Source organism: Triturus cristatus, chromosome 1_1 (genome assembly GCF_964204655.1).
Source record: "Triturus cristatus chromosome 1_1, aTriCri1.1, whole genome shotgun sequence".
Lineage (NCBI taxonomy): Eukaryota > Metazoa > Chordata > Amphibia > Caudata > Salamandridae > Triturus > Triturus cristatus.
In genome coordinates this window covers 903,648,301-903,672,251 of record NC_140579.1, presented here as the reverse complement: position 1 = coordinate 903,672,251, position 23,951 = coordinate 903,648,301, and positions in this window count along the sequence as shown.

The window sequence follows — 23,951 nt, the reverse complement described above, 5'->3', positions numbered from 1 at the left end:
GCTCCCCCCACCGACAACAATATGAGCTCCCCTCACCCGTAACAATATGACCATCTATTCGGAGCGACCCCCACCCAGCACAATATTGGAGTCTACTCAGAGCTCCCCCCACCCGAACGATATGACCGTCTACTCGGAGCTACCCCACCCAGACCAATATGACCGTCTACTCGGAGCTACCCCCACCCACCACAATATTACCGTCTACTCAGAGCTACCCCACCCAGAACAATATGACCATTTACATGGAGCTACCCCCACCCAGAACAATATGATCATCTACTCAGAGCTAACCCCACCCAGAACAATATAACCATCTACTCAGAGCTACCCCCACCCAGAACCATATGACCATCTACTCAGAGCTACCCCACCCAGAACAATATTACCATCTACTCGGAGCTACCCCACAAAGAACAATATTACCATCTACTCGGAGCTACCCCCACCCAGAACAATATTACCATCTACTCGAAACTACCCCACCCAGCAAAATATTAACATCTACTCGGAGCTACCCCCACCCAGCACAATATTACCATTTACTCAGAGCTACCCCACCCAGCACAATATTACCATCTACGCAGAGCTAACCCCACCCAGAACAATATAACCATCTACTCGGAGATATCCCCACCCAGAACAATATGACCATCTACTCGGAGCTACCCCACCCAAAACAATATTAGCATCTACTCGGAGCTACCCCCCCCCCCAGAACAATATTACCATCTACTCGGAGCTACCCCCATCCAGCACAATATTACCATCTACTGGGAGCTACCCCACAAAGAACAATATAACCATCTACTCGGAGCTACCCCCACCCAGAACAATATTACTATCTTGTCAGAGCTACCCCACCCAGCACAATATTACCATCTACTCGGAGCTACCCCCACCCAGAACAATATGACCATCTACTCGGAACTAAGCCCACCCAGAACAATATGATCATCTACTCGGAGATAACCCCACACGGAACAATATAATCATCTACTCGGAGCTACCCCACCCAGAACAATATGACCATCTACTCGGAGCTACCCCACCCAGAACAATATTACCATCTACTCGGAGCTACCCCCCCCCAGAACAATATTACCATCTTCTTGGAGCTACCCCCATATAGCACAATATTACCATCTACTCGGAGCTACCCCACAAAGAACAATATTACCATCTACTCGGAGCTACCCCCACCCAGAACAATATTACTATCTTCTCAGAGCTACCCCACCCAGCACAATATTACCATCTACTCGGAGCTACCCCCACCCAGAACAATATGACCATCTACTCGGAACTAAGCCCACCCAGAACAATATGATCATCTACTCGGAGATAACCCCACCCGGAACAATATAATCATCTACTCGGAGCTACCCCACCCAGAACAATATAACCATCTACTCGGAGCTACCCCCACACAGCACAATATTACCATCTTCTCGAAACAACCCCACCCAGCAAAATATTACCATCTACTCGGAGCTACCCCCACCCAGCACAATATTACCATTTACTCAGAGCTACCCCACCCAGCACAATATTACCATCTACTCAGAGCTAACCCCACCCAGAACAATATAACCATCTACTCGGAGATACCCCCACCCAGAACAATATGACCATCTACTCGGAGCTACCCTACCCAGAACAATATTACCATCTACTAGAAGCTACCCCACCCAGCACAATATTGCCATCTACTCGGAGCTACCCCACCCAGCACAATATTACCATCTACTCGGAGCTACCCCTCCCAGAACAATATGACCATCTACATGGAGCTACCCACACCCAGAACAAAATGACCATCTGCTCGGAGCTAACCCCACCCAGAACAATATTACCATCTACTTGGAGCTACCCCCATCCAGCACAATATTACCATCTGCTCTGAGCTACCCCACCCAGAACAATATTACCATCTACTCAGAGCAACCCCCACCCAGAACAATATTACCATCTACTCGGAACTACCCCACCCAGCACAATATTACCATCTACTCGGAGCTACACCCACCCACCACAATATTACCGTCTACTTGGAGATACCCCACCCAGAAAAATATGACCATCTAGTCGGAGCTAACCCCACCCAGAACAATATGACCATCTACTCGGAGCTACCCCACCCAGAACAATATGAGATCTACTCGGAGCTACCCCTTCCCAGCACAATATGACCATCTACTCGGAGCTACCCCACCCAGAACAATATGACAATCTGCTCAGAGCTACCCCCACCCAGCACAATATTACCATCTACTCAGAGCTCCCCCCACCCAGAACAATATGAGCTCCCCCCACCCGGAACAATATGACCATCTATTTGGAGCTACCCCACTCAGAACAATATGGCCATCTACAAGGAGCTACCCCACACAGAGCAATATTACCGTCTACTCGGAGCAAACACCACCCAGAACAATATTACCGTCTACTCAGAGCTACCCCAACCAGAACAATATTACCGTCTACTCAGATCTAACCCCACCCAGAACAATATTACCGTCTACTTGGAGCTACCCCCACCCAGCACAATATTACCATCTACTCAGAGTTACTCCACCCAGAACAATATTGCCGTCTACTCGGAGCTACCTCACCCAGAACAATATGATCATCTACTCGGAGCTACCCCACCCAGAGCAATATGATCGTCTACTCGGAGCTACCCCACCCAGAGCAATATGACCGTCTACTCGGAGCTACCGCACCCAGAACAATATGACCATCTACTCGGATCTACTCCCACCCAGCACTATATGTCCGTCTACTCAGAGCTACCCCACCCAGAACAATATGACCGTCTACTCGGAGCTACCCCACCCAGAACAATATTACCATCTGCCCGGAGCTACCCCACCCAGAACAATATTACCATCTACTCGGAGCTACCCCCATCCAGCACAATATTACCATCTACTCTGAGCTACCCCACCCAGAACAATATGACCATCTACTCGAAGCAACCCCACCCAGAAAAATATGACCATCTACTCGGAGCTACCCCCACCCAGAACAATATGACCGTCTACTCGGAGCTACCCCACCTAGAACAATATGACTATTTACTCGGAGCTCCCCCCACCCACAACAATATGAGCTTCCCTCACCCATAACAATATGACCGTCTATTCGGAGCGACCCCCACCCAGCACAATATTACAGTCTACTCAGAGCTCCCCCCACCCGAACAATATGACTGTCTACTCGGAGCTACCCCACCCCGAACAATATGACCATCTACTCTGAGCTACCCCACCCAGAACAATATGACGGTCTACTCGGAGCTACCCCACCCAGAAAAATATGACCATCTACTCGGAGCTACCCCCACCCAGAACAATATGACCGTCTACTCGGAGCTACCCCACCCAGAACAATATGACCGTCAACTCGGAACTACCCCACCCAGAATAATATTACCATCTACTCGGAGCTACCCCATCCAGCACAATATTACCATCTACTCGGAGCTACACCACCCAGCACAATATTACCATCTACTCAGAGCTACCCCACAAAGAACAATATTACCATCTTCTGGGAGCTACCCCTACCCAGAACAATATTACCATCTACTAGGAGCTACCCCACCCAGCACAATATTGCCATCTACTCGGAGCTACCCCATCCAGCACAATATTGCCATCTACTCGGAGCTAACCCCACCCAGAACAATATGACCATCTACTTGGAGCTACCCCCACCCACCACGATATTACTGTCTACTCGGAGCTACCCCTCCCAGAACAATATGACCATCTACATGGAGCTACCCACACCCAGAACAAAATGACCATCTGCTCGGAGCTAACCCCACCCAGAACAATATTACCATCTACTTGGAGCTACCCCCATCCAGCACAATATTACCATCCGCTCTGAGCTACCCCACCCAGAACAATATTACCATCTACTCAGAGCAACCCCCACCCAGAACAATATTACCATCTACTCGCATCTACCCCACCCAGCACAATATTACCATCTACTCGGAGCTACACCCACCCACCACAATATTACCGTCTACTTGGAGATACCCCACCCAGAAAAATATGACCATCTAGTCGGAGCTAACCCCACCCAGAACAATATGACCATCTACTCGGAGCTACCCCACCCAGAACAATATGAGATCTACTCGGAGCTACCCCTTACCAGCACAATATGACCATCTACTCGGAGCTACCCCACCCAGAACAATATGACAATCTGCTCAGAGCTACCCCCACCCAGCACAATATTACCATCTACTCAGAGCTCCCCCCACCCAGAACAATATGAGCTCCCCCCACCCGGAACAATATGACCATCTAATTGGAGCTACCCCACTCAGAACAATATGACCATCTACTCGGAGCAACCCCACCCAGAACAATATTACCATCTACTCTGAGCTACCCCACTCAGAACAATATGACCGTCTACTCGGAGCAACCCCACCCAGAAAAATATGACCATCTTCTCGGAGCTACCCCCACCCAGAACAATATTACCGTCTACTCGGAGCTACCCCACCTAGAACAATATGACCGTCTACTCAGAGCTACCCCACCCAGAACAATATTACCATCTACTCGGAGCTACCCCCACCCAGAACAATATGACTATTTACTCGGAGCTCCCCCCACCCACAACAATATGAGCTCCCCTCACCCATAACAATATGACCGTCTATTCGGAGCGACCCCCACCCAGCACAATATTACAGTCTACTCAGAGCTCCCCCCACCCGAACAATATGACTGTCTACTCGGAGCTACCCCACCCAGAGCAATATGACCATCTACTCTGAGCTACCCCACCCAGAACAATATGACGTCTACTCGGAGCTACACCACCCAGAAAAATATGACCATCTACTCGGAGCTACCCCCACCCAGAACAATATGACCGTCTACTCGGAGCTACCCCACCCAGAACAATATGACCGTCTACTCGGAGCTACCCCACCCAGAACAATATTACCATCTACTCGGAGCTACCCCATCCAGCACAATATTACCATCTACTCAGAGCTACACCCACCCACCACAATATTACCGTCTACTTGGAGATACCCCACCCAGAAAAATATGACCATCTAGTCGGAGCTAACCCCACCCAGAACAATATGACCATCTACTCGGAGCTACCCCACCCAGAACAATATGAGATCTACTCGGAGCTACCCCACACAGAGCAATATTACCGTCTACTCGGAGCAAACACCACCCAGAACAATATTACCGTCTACTCAGAGCTACCCCAACCAGAACAATATTACCGTCTACTCAGATCTAACCCCACCCAGAACAATATTACCGTCTACTTGGAGCTACCCCCACCCAGCACAATATTACCATCTACTCAGAGTTACCCCACCCAGAACAATATTGCCGTCTACTCGGAGCTACCTCACCCAGAACAATATGATCGTCTACTCGGAGCTACCCCACCCAGAGCAATATGATCGTCTACTCGGAGCTACCCCACCCAGAGCAAGATGACCGTCTACTCGGAGCTACCGCACCCAGAACAATATGACCATCTACTCGGATCTACTCCCACCCAGCACTATATGTCCGTCTACTCAGAGCTACCCCACCCAGAACAATATGACCGTCTACTCGGAGCTACCCCACCCAGAACAATATTACCATCTGCCCGGAGCTACCCCACCCAGAACAATATTACCATCTACTCGGAGCTACCCCCATCCAGCACAATATTACCATCTACTCGGAGCTACACCACCCAGCACAATATTACCATCTATTCGGAGCTACCCCACAAAGAACAATATTACCATCTACTCGGAGCTACCCCCACCCAGAACAATATTACCATCTTCTCAGAGCTACCCCACCCAGCACAATATTACCATCTACTTGGAGCTACCCCCCCCAGAACAATATTACCATCTACTCGGAGCTACCCCCATCCAGCACAATATTACCATCTACTCGGAGCTACCCCACAAATCACAATATTACCATCTACTCGGATCTACCCCCACCCAGAACAATATTACTATCTTCTCAGAGCTACCCCACCCAGCACAATATTACCATCTACTCGGAGCTACCCCCACCCAGAACAACATGACCATCTACTCGGAACTAAGCCCACCCAGAACAATATTATCATCTACTCGGAGATAACCCCACCCGGAACAATATAATCATCTACTCGGAGCTACCCCACCCAGAACAATATAACCATCTACTCGGAGCTACCCCCACACAGCACAATAATACCATCTTCTCGAAACAACCCCACCCAGCAAAATATTACCATCTACTCGGAGCTACCCCCACCCAGCACAATATTACCATTTACTCAGAGCTACCCCACCCAGCACAATATTACCATCTACTCAGAGCTAACCCCACCCAGAACAATATAACCATCTACTCGGAGATACCCCCACCCAGAACAATATGATCATCTACTCGGAGCTACCCGACCCAGAACAATATTACCATCTACTCAGAGCTACCCCACCCAGAACAATATTACCATCTACTTGGAGCTACCCGCATCCAGCACAATATTACCATCTACTCTGAGCTACCCCACCCAGAACAATAATACCATCTACTCGGAGCTACCCCCACCGAGAACAATATTGCCATCTACTCGGATCTACCCCACCTAGCACAATATTACCATCTACTCGGAGCTACCCCTCCCAGACCAACATGACCATATTCTTGGAGCTAACCCCACCCAGAACAATATGACCATCTACTCGGAGCTAACCCCACCCAGAACAATATGACCATCTACTCGGAGCTACTCTACCCAGAACAATATAACCATCTACTCGGAGCAACACCCACACAGCACAATATTACCATCTACTCGGAGCTCCCTCACCCAGAACAATATGACCTTCTACTCAGAGCTACCCCCACGCAGCACAATATTACCATCTACACGGAGCTACCCCCACCCAGAACAATATGACCATTTACTCGGAGCTCCCCCCACCGACAACAATATGAGCTCCCCTCACCCGTAACAATATGACCATCTATTCGGAGCGACCCCCACCCAGCACAATATTGGAGTCTACTCAGAGCTCCCCCCACCCGAACGATATGACCGTCTACTCGGAGCTACCCCACCCAGAACAATATGACCGTCTACTCGGAGCTACCCCCACCCACCACAATATTACCGTCTACTCAGAGCTACCCCACCCAGAACAATATGACCATTTACATGGAGCTACCCCCACCCAGAACAATATGATCATCTACTCAGAGCTAACCCCACCCAGAACAATATAACCATCTACTCAGAGCTACCCCCACCCAGAACCATATGACCATCTACTCAGAGCTACCCCACCCAGAACAATATTACCATCTACTCGGAGCTACCCCACAAAGAACAATATTACCATCTACTCGGAGCTACCCCCACCCAGAACAATATTACCATCTACTCGAAACTACCCCACCCAGCAAAATATTAACATCTACTCGGAGCTACCCCCACCCAGCACAATATTACCATTTACTCAGAGCTACCCCACCCAGCACAATATTACCATCTACGCAGAGCTAACCCCACCCAGAACAATATAACCATCTACTCGGAGATACCCCCACCCAGAACAATATGACCATCTACTCGGAGCTACCCCACCCAAAACAATATTACCATCTACTCGGAGCTCGGAGCTACCCCCCCCCCCCAGAACAATATTACCATCTACTCGGAGCTACCCCCATCCAGCACAATATTACCATCTACTGGGAGCTACCCCACAAAGAACAATATAACCATCTACTCGGAGCTACCCCCACCCAGAACAATATTACTATCTTGTCAGAGCTACCCCACCCAGCACAATATTACCATCTACTCGGAGCTACCCCCACCCAGAACAATATGACCATCTACTCGGAACTAAGCCCACCCAGAACAATATGATCATCTACTCGGAGATAACCCCACCCGGAACAATATAATCATCTACTCGGAGCTACCCCACCCAGAACAATATGACCATCTACTCGGAGCTACCCCACCCAGAACAATATTACCATCTACTCGGAGCTACCCCCCCCCAGAACAATATTACCATCTTCTTGGAGCAACCCCCATATAGCACAATATTACCATCTACTCGGAGCTACCCCACAAAGAACAATATTACCATCTACTCGGAGCTACCCCCACCCAGAACAATATTACTATCTTCTCAGAGCTACCCCACCCAGCACAATATTACCATCTACTCGGAGCTACCCCCACCCAGAACAATATGACCATCTACTCGGAACTAAGCCCACCCAGAACAATATGATCATCTACTCGGAGATAACCCCACCCGGAACAATATAATCATCTACTCGGAGCTACCCCACCCAGAACAATATAACCATCTACTCGGAGCTACCCCCACACAGCACAATATTACCATCTTCTCGAAACAACCCCACCCAGCAAAATATTACCATCTACTCGGAGCTACCCCCACCCAGCACAATATTACCATTTACTCAGAGCTACCCCACCCAGCACAATATTACCATCTACTCAGAGCTAACCCCACCCAGAACAATATAACCATCTACTCGGAGATACCCCCACCCAGAACAATATGACCATCTACTCGGAGCTACCCGACCCAGAACAATATTTCCATCTACTCAGAGCTACCCCACCCAGAACAATATTACCATCTACTTGGAGCTACCCGCATCCAGCACAATATTACCATCTACTCTGAGCTACCCCACCCAGAACAATAATACCATCTACTCGGAGCTACCCCCACCGAGAACAATATTGCCATCTACTCGGATCTACCCCACCTAGCACAATATTACCATCTACTCGGAGCTACCCCTCCCAGACCAACATGACCATATTCTTGGAGCTAACCCCACTCAGAAGAATATGACCATCTACTCGGAGCTAACCCCACCCAGAACAATATGACCATCTACTCGGAGCTACTCTACCCAGAACAATATAACCATCTACTCTGAGCAACACCCACACAGCACAATATTACCATCTACTCGGAGCTACCTCACCCAGAACAATATGACCTTCTACTCGGAGCTACCCCCACGCAGCACAATATTACCATCTACTCGGAGCTACCCCCACCCAGAACAATATGACCATTTACTCGGAGCTCCCCCCACCGACAACAATATGAGCTCCCCTCACCCGTAACAATATGACCATCTATTCGGAGCGACCCCCACCCAGCACAATATTACAGTCTACTCAGAGATCCCCCCACCCGAACAATATGACCGTCTACTCGGAGCTACCCCACCCGGAACAATATGACCGTCTACTCGGAGCAACCCCACCCAGAACAATATGACCGTCTACTCGGAGCAACCCCACCCAGAAAAATATGACCATCTACTCGGAGCTACCCCCACCCAGAACAATATGACCGTCTACTCGGAGCTACCCCACCTAGAACAATATGACCGTCTACTCAGAGCTACCCCACCCAGAACAATATTACCATCTACTCGGAGCTACCCCCACCCAGAACAATATGACTATTTACTCAGAGCTCCCCCCACCCACAACAATATGAGCTCCCCTCACCCGTAACAATATGACCGTCTATTCGGAGCGACCCCCACCCAGCACAATATTACAGTCTACTCAGAGCTCCCCCCACCCGAACAATATGACTGTCTACTCGAAGCTACCCCACCCAGAACAATATGACCATCTACTCGGAGCAACCCCACCCAGAACAATATGACCATCTACTCTGAGCTACCCCACCCAGAACAATATGACGGTCTACTCGGAGCTACCCCACCCAGAAAAATATGACCATCTACTCGGAGCTACCCCCACCCAGAACAATATGACCGTCTACTCGGAGCTACCCCACCCAGAACAATATGACCGTCTACTCGGAGCTACCCCACCCAGAACAGTATTATCATCTACTCGGAGCTACCCCCACCCAGAACAATATTACTATCTTGTCAGAGCTACCCCACCCAGCACAATATTACCATCTACTCGGAGCTACCCCCACCCAGAACAATATGACCATCTACTCGGAACTAAGCCCACCCAGAACAATATGATCATCTACTCGGAGATAACCCCACCCGGAACAATATAATCATCTACTCGGAGCTACCCCACCCAGAACAATATGACCATCTACTCGGAGCTACCCCACCCAGAACAATATTACCATCTACTCGGAGCTACCCCCCCCCAGAACAATATTACCATCTTCTTGGAGCTACCCCCATATAGCACAATATTACCATCTACTCGGAGCTACCCCACAAAGAACAATATTACCATCTACTCGGAGCTACCCCCACCCAGAACAATATTACTATCTTCTCAGAGCTACCCCACCCAGCACAATATTACCATCTACTCGGAGCTACCCCCACCCAGAACAATATGACCATCTACTCGGAACTAAGCCCACCCAGAACAATATGATCATCTACTCGGAGATAACCCCACCCGGAACAATATAATCATCTACTCGGAGCTACCCCACCCAGAACAATATAACCATCTACTCGGAGCTACCCCCACACAGCACAATATTACCATCTTCTCGAAACAACCCCACCCAGCAAAATATTACCATCTACTCGGAGCTACCCCCACCCAGCACAATATTACCATTTACTCAGAGCTACCCCACCCAGCACAATATTACCATCTACTCAGAGCTAACCCCACCCAGAACAATATAACCATCTACTCGGAGATACCCCCACCCAGAACAATATGACCATCTACTCGGAGCTACCCGACCCAGAACAATATTACCATCTACTCAGAGCTACCCCACCCAGAACAATATTACCATCTACTTGGAGCTACCCGCATCCATCACAATATTACCATCTACTCTGAGCTACCCCACCCAGAACAATAATACCATCTACTCGGAGCTACCCCCACCGAGAACAATATTGCCATCTACTCGGATCTACCCCACCTAGCACAATATTACCATCTACTCGGAGCTACCCCTCCCAGACCAACATGACCATATTCTTGGAGCTAACCCCACTCAGAAGAATATGACCATCTACTCGGAGCTAACCCCACCCAGAACAATATGACCATCTACTCGGAGCTACTCTACCCAGAACAATATAACCATCTACTCTGAGCAACACCCACACAGCACAATATTACCATCTACTCGGAGCTACCTCACCCAGAACAATATGACCTTCTACTCGGAGCTACCCCCACGCAGCACAATATTACCATCTACTCGGAGCTACCCCCACCCAGAACAATATGACCATTTACTCGGAGCTCCCCCCACCGACAACAATATGAGCTCCCCTCACCCGTAACAATATGACCATCTATTCGGAGCGACCCCCACCCAGCACAATATTACAGTCTACTCAGAGATCCCCCCACCCGAACAATATGACCGTCTACTCGGAGCTACCCCACCCGGAACAATATGACCGTCTACTCGGAGCAACCCCACCCAGAACAATATGACCGTCTACTCGGAGCAACCCCACCCAGAAAAATATGACCATCTACTCGGAGCTACCCCCACCCAGAACAATATGACCGTCTACTCGGAGCTACCCCACCTAGAACAATATGACCGTCTACTCAGAGCTACCCCACCCAGAACAATATTACCATCTACTCGGAGCTACCCCCACCCAGAACAATATGACTATTTACTCAGAGCTCCCCCCACCCACAACAATATGAGCTCCCCTCACCCGTAACAATATGACCGTCTATTCGGAGCGACCCCCACCCAGCACAATATTACAGTCTACTCAGAGCTCCCCCCACCCGAACAATATGACTGTCTACTCGAAGCTACCCCACCCAGAACAATATGACCATCTACTCGGAGCAACCCCACCCAGAACAATATGACCATCTACTCTGAGCTACCCCACCCAGAACAATATGACGGTCTACTCGGAGCTACCCCACCCAGAAAAATATGACCATCTACTCGGAGCTACCCCCACCCAGAACAATATGACCGTCTACTCGGAGCTACCCCACCCAGAACAATATGACCGTCTACTCGGAGCTACCCCACCCAGAACAGTATTATCATCTACTCGGAGCTACCCCCACCCAGAACAATATTACTATCTTGTCAGAGCTACCCCACCCAGCACAATATTACCATCTACTCGGAGCTACCCCCACCCAGAACAATATGACCATCTACTCGGAACTAAGCCCACCCAGAACAATATGATCATCTACTCGGAGATAACCCCACCCGGAACAATATAATCATCTACTCGGAGCTACCCCACCCAGAACAATATGACCATCTACTCGGAGCTACCCCACCCAGAACAATATTACCATCTACTCGGAGCTACCCCCCCCCAGAACAATATTACCATCTTCTTGGAGCTACCCCCATATAGCACAATATTACCATCTACTCGGAGCTACCCCACAAAGAACAATATTACCATCTACTCGGAGCTACCCCCACCCAGAACAATATTACTATCTTCTCAGAGCTACCCCACCCAGCACAATATTACCATCTACTCGGAGCTACCCCCACCCAGAACAATATGACCATCTACTCGGAACTAAGCCCACCCAGAACAATATGATCATCTACTCGGAGATAACCCCACCCGGAACAATATAATCATCTACTCGGAGCTACCCCACCCAGAACAATATAACCATCTACTCGGAGCTACCCCCACACAGCACAATATTACCATCTTCTCGAAACAACCCCACCCAGCAAAATATTACCATCTACTCGGAGCTACCCCCACCCAGCACAATATTACCATTTACTCAGAGCTACCCCACCCAGCACAATATTACCATCTACTCAGAGCTAACCCCACCCAGAACAATATAACCATCTACTCGGAGATACCCCCACCCAGAACAATATGACCATCTACTCGGAGCTACCCGACCCAGAACAATATTACCATCTACTCAGAGCTACCCCACCCAGAACAATATTACCATCTACTTGGAGCTACCCGCATCCAGCACAATATTACCATCTACTCTGAGCTACCCCACCCAGAACAATAATACCATCTACTCGGAGCTACCCCCACCGAGAACAATATTGCCATCTACTCGGATCTACCCCACCTAGCACAATATTACCATCTACTCGGAGCTACCCCTCCCAGACCAACATGACCATATTCTTGGAGCTAACCCCACTCAGAAGAATATGACCATCTACTCGGAGCTAACCCCACCCAGAACAATATGACCATCTACTCGGAGCTACTCTACCCAGAACAATATAACCATCTACTCTGAGCAACACCCACACAGCACAATATTACCATCTACTCGGAGCTACCTCACCCAGAACAATATGACCTTCTACTCGGAGCTACCCCCACGCAGCACAATATTACCATCTACTCGGAGCTACCCCCACCCAGAACAATATGACCATTTACTCGGAGCTCCCCCCACCGACAACAATATGAGCTCCCCTCACCCGTAACAATATGACCATCTATTCGGAGCGACCCCCACCCAGCACAATATTACAGTCAACTCAGAGATCCCCCCACCCGAACAATATGACCGTCTACTCGGAGCAACCCCACCCAGAACAATATGACCGTCTACTCGGAGCAACCCCACCCAGAAAAATATGACCATCTACTCGGAGCTACCCCCACCCAGAACAATATGACCGTCTACTCGGAGCTACCCCACCTAGAACAATATGACCGTCTACTCAGAGCTACCCCACCCAGAACAATATTACCATCTACTCGGAGCTACCCCCACCCAGAACAATATGACTATTTACTCAGAGCTCCCCCCACCCACAACAATATGAGCTCCCCTCACCCGTAACAATATGACCGTCTATTCGGAGCGACCCCCACCCAGCACAATATTACAGTCTACTCAGAGCTCCCCCCACCCGAACAATATGACTGTCTACTCGAAGCTACCCCACCCAGAACAATATGACCATCTACTCGGAGCAACCCCACCCAGAACAATATGACCATCTACTCTGAGCTACCCCACCCAGAACAATATGACGGTCTACTCGGAGCTACCCCACCCAGAAAAATATGACCATCTACTCGGAGCTACCCCCACCCAGAACAATATGACCGTCTACTCGGAGCTACCCCACCCAGAACAATATGACCGTCTACTCGGAGCTACCCCACCCAGAACAGTATTATCATCTACTCGGAGCTACCCCACCCAGCACAATATTACCATCTATTTGGAGCTACACCACCCAGCACAATATTACCATCTACTCAGAGCTACCCCACAAAGAACAATATTACCATCTTCAGGGAGCTACCCCACCCAGCACAATATTACCATCTACTCGGAGCTAACCCCACCCAGAACAATATGACCATCTACTTGGAGCTACCCCCACCCACCACGATATTACTGTCTACTCGGAGCTACCCCTCCCAGAACAATATGACCATCTACATGGAGCTACCCACACCCAGAACAAAATGACCATCTGCTCGGAGCTAACCCCACCCAGAACAATATTACCATCTACTTGGAGCTACCCCCATCCAGCACAATATTACCATCTGCTCTGAGCTACCCCACCCAGAACAATATTACCATCTACTCAGAGCAACCCCCACCCAGAACAATATTACCATCTACTCGGATCTACCCCACCCAGCACAATATTACCATCTACTCGGAGCTACCCAACAAAGAACAATATTACCATCTACTCGGATCTACTCCCACCCAGCACTATATGTCCGTCTACTCAGAGCTACCCCACCCAGAACAATATGACAGTCTACTCGGAGCTACCCCACCCAGAACAATATTACCATCTGCCCGGAGCTACCCCACCCAGAACAATATTACCATCTACTCGGAGCTACCCCCATCCAGCACAATATTACCATCTACTCGGAGCTACACCACCCAGCACAATATTACCATCTATTCGGAGCTACCCCACAAAGAACAATATTACCATCTACTCGGAGCTACCCCCACCCAGAACAATATTACCATCTTCTCAGAGCTACCCCACCCAGCACAATATTACCATCTACTTGGAACTACCCCCCCCCCAGAACAATATTACCATCTACTCGGAGCTACCCCCATCCAGCACAATATTACCATCTACTCGGAGCTACCCCACAAATCACAATATTACCATCTACTCGGATCTACCCCCACCCAGAACAATATTACTATCTTCTCAGAGCTACCCCACCCAGCACAATATTACCATCTACTCGGAGCTACCCCCACCCAGAACAACATGACCATCTACTCGGAACTAAGCCCACCCAGAACAATATTATCATCTACTCGGAGATAACCCCACCCGGAACAATATAATCATCTACTCGGAGCTACCCCACCCAGAACAATATCACCATCTACTCGGAGCTACCCCCACACAGCACAATAATACCATCTTCTCGAAACAACCCCACCCAGCAAAATATTACCATCTATTCGGAGCTACCCCCACCCAGCACAATATTACCATTTACTCAGAGCTACCCCACCCAGCACAATATTACCATCTACTCAGAGCTAACCCCACCCAGAACAATATAACCATCCACTCGGAGATACCCCCACCCAGAACAATATGACCATCTACTCGGAGCTACCCGACCCAGAACAATATTACCATCTACTCAGAGCTACCCCACCCAGAACAATATTACCATCTACTTGGAGCTACCCGCATCCAGCACAATATTACCATCTACTCTGAGCTACCCCACCCAGAACAATAATACCATCTACTCGGAGCTACCCCCACCGAGAACAATATTGCCATCTACTCGGATCTACCCCACCTAGCACAATATTACCATCTACTCGGAGCTACCCCTCCCAGACCAACATGACCATATTCTTGGAGCTAACCCCACCCAGAACAATATGACCATCTACTCGGAGCTAACCCCACCCAGAACAATATGACCATCTACTCGGAGCTACTCTACCCAGAACAATATAACCATCTCCTCGGAGCAACACCCACACAGCACAATATTACCATCTACTCGGAGCTCCCTCACCCAGAACAATATGACCTTCTACTCGGAGCTACCCCCACGCAGCACAACATTACCATCTACACGGAGCTACCCCCACCCAGAACAATATGACCATTTACTCGGAGCTCCCCCCACCGACAACAATATGAGCTCCCCTCACCCGTAACAATATGACCATCTATTCGGAGCGACCCCCACCCAGCACAATATTGGAGTCTACTCAGAGCTCCCCCCACCCGAACAATATGACCGTCTACTCGGAGCTACCCCACCCAGAACAATATGACCGTCTACTCGGAGCTACCCCCACCCACCACAATATTACCGTCTACTCAGAGCTACCCCACCCAGAACAATATGACCATCTACATGGAGCTACCCCCACCCAGAACAATATGATCATCTACTCAGAGCTAACCCCACCCAGAACAATATAACCATCTACTCAGAGCTACCCCCACCCAGAACCATATGACCATCTACTCAGAGCTACCCCACCCAGAACAATATTACCATCTACTCGGAGCTACCCCACAAAGAACAATATTACCATCTACTCGGAGCTACCCCCACCCAGAACAATATTACCATCTACTCGAAACTGCCCCACCCAGCAAAATATTAACATCTACTCGGAGCTACCCCCACCCAGCACAATATTACCATTTACTCAGAGCTACCCCACCCAGCACAATATTACCATCTACGCAGAGCTAACCCCACCCAGAACAATATAACCATCTACTCGGAGATACCCCCACCCAGAACAATATGACCATCTACTCGGAGCTACCCCACCCAAAACAATATTACCATCTACTCGGAGCTACCCCCCCCCCAGAACAATATTACCATCTACTCGGAGCTACCCCCATCCAGCACAATATTACCATCTACTGGGAGCTACCCCACAAAGAACAATATTACCATCTACTCGGAGCTACCCCCACCCAGAACAATATTACTATCTTCTCAGAGCTATCCCACCCAGCACAATATTACCATCTACTCGGAGCTACCCCCACCCAGAACAATATGACCATCTACTCGGAACTAAGCCCACCCAGAACAATATGATCATCTACTCGGAGATAACCCCACCCGGAACAATATAATCATCTACTCGGAGCTACCCCACCCAGAACAATATGACCATCTACTCGGAGCTACCCCACCCAGAACAATATTACCATCTACTCGGAGCTACCCCCCGCCCAGAACAATATTACCATCTTCTTGGAGCTACCCCCATCCAGCACAATATTACCATCTACTCGGAGCTACCCCACAAAGAACAATATTACCATCTACTCGGAGCTACCCCCACCCAGAACAATATTACTATCTTCTCAGAGCTACCCCACCCAGCACAATATTACCATCTACTCGGACCTACCCCCTCCCAGAACAATATGACCATCTACTCGGAACTAAGCCCACCCAGAACAATATGATCATCTACTCGGAGATAACCCCACCCGGAACAATATAATCATCTACTCGGAGCTACCCCACCCAGAACAATATAACCATCTACTCGGAGCTACCCCCACACAGCACAATATTACCATCTTCTCGAAACAACCCCACCCAGCAAAATATTACCATCTACTCGGAGCTACCCCCACCCAGCACAATATTACCATTTACTCAGAGCTACCCCACCCAGCACAATATTACCATCTACTCAGAGTTACCCCACCCAGAACAATATAACCATCTACTCGGAGATACCACCACCCAGAACAATATGACCATCTACTCGGAGCTACCCGACCCAGAACAATATTACCATCTACTCAGAGCTACCCCACCCAGAACAATATTACCATCTACTTGGAGCTACCCGCATCCAGCACAATATTACCATCTACTCTGAGCTACCCCACCCAGAACAATAATACCATCTACTCGGAGCTACCCCCACCGAGAACAATATTGCCATCTACTCGGATCTACCCCACCTAGCACAATATTACCATTTACTCGGAGCTACCCCTCCCAGACCAACATGACCATTTTCTTGGAGCCAACCCCACCCAGAACAATATGACCATCTACTCGGAGCTAACCCCACCCAGAACAATATGACCATCTACTCGGAGCTACTCTACCCAGAACAATATAACCATCTACTCGGAGCAACACCCACACAGCACAATATTACCATCTACTCGGAGCTCCCTCACCCAGAACAATATGACCTTCTACTCAGAGCTACCCCCACGCAGCACAATATTACCATCTACACGGAGCTACCCCCACCCAGAACAATATGACCATTTACTCGGAGCTCCCCCCACCGACAACAATATGAGCTCCCCTCACCCGTAACAATATGACCATCTATTCGGAGCGACCCCCACCCAGCACAATATTGGAGTCTACTCAGAGCTCCCCCCACCCGAACGATATGACCGTCTACTCGGAGCTACCCCACCCAGAACAATATGACCGTCTACTCGGAGCTACCCCCACCCACCACAATATTACCGTCTACTCAGAGCTACCCCACCCAGAACAATATGACCATTTACATGGAGCTACCCCCACCCAGAACAATATGATCATCTACTCAGAGCTAACCCCACCCAGAACAATATAACCATCTACTCAGAGCTACCCCCACCCAGAACCATATGACCATCTACTCAGAGCTACCCCACCCAGAACAATATTACCATCTACTCGGAGCTACCCCACAAAGAACAATATTACCATCTACTCGGAGCTACCCCCACCCAGAACAATATTACCATCTACTCGAAACTACCCCACCCAGCAAAATATTAACATCTACTCGGAGCTACCCCCACCCAGCACAATATTACCATTTACTCAGAGCTACCCCACCCAGCACAATATTACCATCTACGCAGAGCTAACCCCACCCAGAACAATATAACCATCTACTCGGAGATACCCCCACCCAGAACAATATGACCATCTACTCGGAGCTACCCCACCCAAAACAATATTACCATCTACTCGGAGCTCGGAGCTACCCCCCCCCCCCCCCCAGAACAATATTACCATCTACTCGGAGCTACCCCCATCCAGCACAATATTACCATCTACTGGGAGCTACCCCACAAAGAACAATATAACCATCTACTCGGAGCTACCCCCACCCAGAACAATATTACTATCTTGTCAGAGCTACCCCACCCAGCACAATATTACCATCTACTCGGAGCTACCCCCACCCAGAACAATATGACCATCTACTCGGAACTAAGCCCACCCAGAACAATATGATCATCTACTCGGAGATAACCCCACCCGGAACAATATAATCATCTACTCGGAGCTACCCCACCCAGAACAATATGACCATCTACTCGGAGCTACCCCACCCAGAACAATATTACCATCTACTCGGAGCTACCCCCCCCCAGAACAATATTACCATCTTCTTGGAGCAACCCCCATATAGCACAATATTACCATCTACTCGGAGCTACCCCACAAAGAACAATATTACCATCTACTCGGAGCTACCCCCACCCAGAACAATATTACTATCTTCTCAGAGCTACCCCACCCAGCACAATATTACCATCTACTCGGAGCTACCCCCACCCAGAACAATATGACCATCTACTCGGAACTAAGCCCACCCAGAACAATATGATCATCTACTCGGAGATAACCCCACCCGGAACAATATAATCATCTACTCGGAGCTACCCCACCCAGAACAATATAACCATCTACTCGGAGCTACCCCCACACAGCACAATATTACCATCTTCTCGAAACAACCCCACCCAGCAAAATATTACCATCTACTCGGAGCTACCCCCACCCAGCACAATATTACCATTTACTCAGAGCTACCCCACCCAGCACAATATTACCATCTACTCAGAGCTAACCCCACCCAGAACAATATAACCATCTACTCGGAGATACCCCCACCCAGAACAATATGACCATCTACTCGGAGCTACCCGACCCAGAACAATATTACCATCTACTCAGAGCTACCCCACCCAGAACAATATTACCATCTACTTGGAGCTACCCGCATCCAGCACAATATTACCATCTACTCTGAGCTACCCCACCCAGAACAATAATACCATCTACTCGGAGCTACCCCCACCGAGAACAATATTGCCATCTACTCGGATCTACCCCACCTAGCACAATATTACCATCTACTCGGAGCTACCCCTCCCAGACCAACATGACCATATTCTTGGAGCTAACCCCACTCAGAAGAATATGACCATCTACTCGGAGCTAACCCCACCCAGAACAATATGACCATCTACTCGGAGCTACTCTACCCAGAACAATATAACCATCTACTCTGAGCAACACCCACACAGCACAATATTACCATCTACTCGGAGCTACCTCACCCAGAACAATATGACCTTCTACTCGGAGCTACCCCCACGCAGCACAATATTACCATCTACTCGGAGCTACCCCCACCCAGAACAATATGACCATTTACTCGGAGCTCCCCCCACCGACAACAATATGAGCTCCCCTCACCCGTAACAATATGACCATCTATTCGGAGCGACCCCCACCCAGCACAATATTACAGTCTACTCAGAGATCCCCCCACCCGAACAATATGACCGTCTACTCGGAGCTACCCCACCCGGAACAATATGACCATCTACTCGGAGCAACCCCACCCAGAACAATATGACCGTCTACTCGGAGCAACCCCACCCAGAAAAATATGACCATCTACTCGGAGCTACCCCCACCCAGAACAATATGACCGTCTACTCGGAGCTACCCCACCTAGAACAATATGACCGTCTACTCAGAGCTACCCCACCCAGAACAATATTACCATCTACTCGGAGCTACCCCCACCCAGAACAATATGACTATTTACTCAGAGCTCCCCCCACCCACAACAATATGAGCTCCCCTCACCCGTAACAATATGACCGTCTATTCGGAGCGACCCCCACCCAGCACAATATTACAGTCTACTCAGAGCTCCCCCCACCCGAACAATATGACTGTCTACTCGAAGCTACCCCACCCAGAACAATATGACCATCTACTCGGAGCAACCCCACCCAGAACAATATGACCATCTACTCTGAGCTACCCCACCCAGAACAATATGACGGTCTACTCGGAGCTACCCCACCCAGAAAAATATGACCATCTACTCGGAGCTACCCCCACCCAGAACAATATGACCGTCTACTCGGAGCTACCCCACCCAGAACAATATGACCGTCTACTCGGAGCTACCCCACCCAGAACAGTATTATCATCTACTCGGAGCTACCCCCACCCAGAACAATATTACTATCTTGTCAGAGCTACCCCACCCAGCACAATATTACCATCTACTCGGAGCTACCCCCACCCAGAACAATATGACCATCTACTCGGAACTAAGCCCACCCAGAACAATATGATCATCTACTCGGAGATAACCCCACCCGGAACAATATAATCATCTACTCGGAGCTACCCCACCCAGAACAATATGACCATCTACTCGGAGCTACCCCACCCAGAACAATATTACCATCTACTCGGAGCTACCCCCCCCCAGAACAATATTACCATCTTCTTGGAGCTACCCCCATATAGCACAATATTACCATCTACTCGGAGCTACCCCACAAAGAACAATATTACCATCTACTCGGAGCTACCCCCACCCAGAACAATATTACTATCTTCTCAGAGCTACCCCACCCAGCACAATATTACCATCTACTCGGAGCTACCCCCACCCAGAACAATATGACCATCTACTCGGAACTAAGCCCACCCAGAACAATATGATCATCTACTCGGAGATAACCCCACCCGGAACAATATAATCATCTACTCGGAGCTACCCCACCCAGAACAATATAACCATCTACTCGGAGCTACCCCCACACAGCACAATATTACCATCTTCTCGAAACAACCCCACCCAGCAAAATATTACCATCTACTCGGAGCTACCCCCACCCAGCACAATATTACCATTTACTCAGAGCTACCCCACCCAGCACAATATTACCATCTACTCAGAGCTAACCCCACCCAGAACAATATAACCATCTACTCGGAGATACCCCCACCCAGAACAATATGACCATCTACTCGGAGCTACCCGACCCAGAACAATATTACCATCTACTCAGAGCTACCCCACCCAGAACAATATTACCATCTACTTGGAGCTACCCGCATCCAGCACAATATTACCATCTACTCTGAGCTACCCCACCCAGAACAATAATACCATCTACTCGGAGCTACCCCCACCGAGAACAATATTGCCATCTACTCGGATCTACCCCACCTAGCACAATATTACCATCTACTCGGAGCTACCCCTCCCAGACCAACATGACCATATTCTTGGAGCTAACCCCACTCAGAAGAATATGACCATCTACTCGGAGCTAACCCCACCCAGAACAATATGACCATCTACTCGGAGCTACTCTACCCAGAACAATATAACCATCTACTCTGAGCAACACCCACACAGCACAATATTACCATCTACTCGGAGCTACCTCACCCAGAACAATATGACCTTCTACTCGGAGCTACCCCCACGCAGCACAATATTACCATCTACTCGGAGCTACCCCCACCCAGAACAATATGACCATTTACTCGGAGCTCCCCCCACCGACAACAATATGAGCTCCCCTCACCCGTAACAATATGACCATCTATTCGGAGCGACCCCCACCCAGCACAATATTACAGTCTACTCAGAGATCCCCCCACCCGAACAATATGACCGTCTACTCGGAGCTACCCCACCCGGAACAATATGACCGTCTACTCGGAGCAACCCCACCCAGAACAATATGACCGTCTACTCGGAGCAACCCCACCCAGAAAAATATGACCATCTACTCGGAGCTACCCCCACCCAGAACAATATGACCGTCTACTCGGAGCTACCCCACCTAGAACAATATGACCGTCTACTCAGAGCTACCCCACCCAGAACAATATTACCATCTACTCGGAGCTACCCCCACCCAGAACAATATGACTATTTACTCAGAGCTCCCCCCACCCACAACAATATGAGCTCCCCTCACCCGTAACAATATGACCGTCTATTCGGAGCGACCCCCACCCAGCACAATATTACAGTCTACTCAGAGCTCCCCCCACCCGAACAATATGACTGTCTACTCGAAGCTACCCCACCCAGAACAATATGACCATCTACTCGGAGCAACCCCACCCAGAACAATATGACCATCTACTCTGAGCTACCCCACCCAGAACAATATGACGGTCTACTCGGAGCTACCCCACCCAGAAAAATATGACCATCTACTCGGAGCTACCCCCACCCAGAACAATATGACCGTCTACTCGGAGCTACCCCACCCAGAACAATATGACCGTCTACTCGGAGCTACCCCACCCAGAACAGTATTATCATCTACTCGGAGCTACCCCCACCCAGAACAATATTACTATCTTGTCAGAGCTACCCCACCCAGCACAATATTACCATCTACTCGGAGCTACCCCCACCCAGAACAATATGACCATCTACTCGGAACTAAGCCCACCCAGAACAATATGATCATCTACTCGGAGATAACCCCACCCGGAACAATATAATCATCTACTCGGAGCTACCCCACCCAGAACAATATGACCATCTACTCGGAGCTACCCCACCCAGAACAATATTACCATCTACTCGGAGCTACCCCCCCCCAGAACAATATTACCATCTTCTTGGAGCTACCCCCATATAGCACAATATTACCATCTACTCGGAGCTACCCCACAAAGAACAATATTACCATCTACTCGGAGCTACCCCCACCCAGAACAATATTACTATCTTCTCAGAGCTACCCCACCCAGCACAATATTACCATCTACTCGGAGCTACCCCCACCCAGAACAATATGACCATCTACTCGG